This window comes from Podarcis muralis, chromosome 13, assembly GCF_964188315.1.
Source record: "Podarcis muralis chromosome 13, rPodMur119.hap1.1, whole genome shotgun sequence".
Taxonomy (NCBI): Eukaryota; Metazoa; Chordata; class Lepidosauria; order Squamata; family Lacertidae; genus Podarcis; species Podarcis muralis.
Window position 1 is genome coordinate 41,018,602 of NC_135667.1, and position 1,639 is coordinate 41,020,240.

Consider the following 1,639-nt stretch of genomic DNA (forward strand, 5'->3'; position numbering starts at 1 on the left):
TGTTGGTGCTGACCTTTAAAGCCCTAAACGGCCTCGGTCCAGTATATCTGAAGGAGCGTCTCCTCCCCCATCGTTCTGCCCGGACACTGAGGTCCAGCTCCGAGGGCCTTCTGGCGGTTCCCTCACTGCGAGAGGCCAAGTTACAGGGAACCAGGCAGAGGGCCTTCTCGGTAGTGGCGCCCGCCCTGTGGAACGCCCTCCCATCAGATGTCAAAGCGATAAACATCTACCTGACATTCAGAAGACATCTGAAGGCAGCCCTGTTCAGGGAAGTTTTTAATATGTGACATTTTAGTTATCTTTCATCTTTGTTGGAAGCCGCCCAGAGTGGCTGGGGAAACCTAGCCAGATGGGCGGGGTACAAATAATAAATTATTATTATTATTATTATTGTTGTTGTTGTTGTTGTTGTTATTATTATTATTACCATTGTATGTCTATATATTAGTGTGGTATTATGCAGTTTTTCCTCCACCCACGCCAGGCTTGTGAGTTTTTCGCTGCCCACTCTTGGAGACAGCACACTGGGTTCCTTGGGCCTTTGATGTGCTCCAGCAAGCCGGCTCTTTGTATTTTTATGCAGGCCACACCTATCGCTCCAAAAGCACACTAGTGGATGGTGATTATCAGCCACTTTCAGGTGGGTCTCAGTGCCTGTTGCCCCCTCGCTTGTCTGCCCTGCTTGCTAGCCTCTTTCTTGGACCAACGCCAGCACCAAAAATTCCTTGCATACTGGTTAGAGGTGGCCGGGAGATGGAGATGTTCCTTGCAGAGGCCAGAAGGAAGGCTTCCTTCCTCTGAAGGGGAAGGTCTGGAGGAGGTGTTGAAGGGAATTAGAAAGAGACAAAAAGTTAATATATAATAAGAATAGATACAAATTAATCGTTACTTAAAACAAACCGGGAATGGAAAGGAAGATGACGAGGCGAAAGCTGTTATAGGAGGAAGAAGTGAACATAAAAGGACGAGGGAGGAAAGAAACGTAGGTATTTTGCAGGGGGGCGGGGAGAGACATAATAAGGTAGAGGATGAAAGGAGAATGGGAGAAGAAATCACGGGAGATGAGAAAAAATATTACTTTGAGAGGCATATAAGCATGGGAGGAGAAAATTAGAAAAGGTCTCCTCCATTTAGAGCCTCTGGCTCAGCAAATTCTGCTGAGTCACAATGGCCCCAGAGCAAACGCCTGTGCTTAACTTGAAGAAAGCTGAGCTGTGGAACTCCCTGCTACAGGAAAAAAACGTTGTGGCAAAGAATCCAGCTCTTTTGATAGGGGGGATACCGTCAGAAAGTGAGGCCAGTTATTGCCCAACCCGGCCTCTACCTTCCGCCATATTCTGACTATCTCTGCAGATAAATGTATGATATGGGTTGATTCCTCACAGTCAAAGGCCAGATTCCAGTTTCTGGAACAGAGTGTGGGAGCCTGGCAGCGGTAGCCTTAAATTTTATTTCCAGGTGGCAGAACAGACACTGCATGGCCCTGACAAGAGTGTTCCTTTTTCTGATCTCACTTGGTTGAGAATGGAAGGGCGGGCAAGCGGAGCACGGGGCACAAAAGCAATTTTTTTTGGGGGGGGGGAATATTTAGTTCGCATCGGAGCCCCCACGCCTTTTGAGCTGAGAAAAAGGAGAAGAG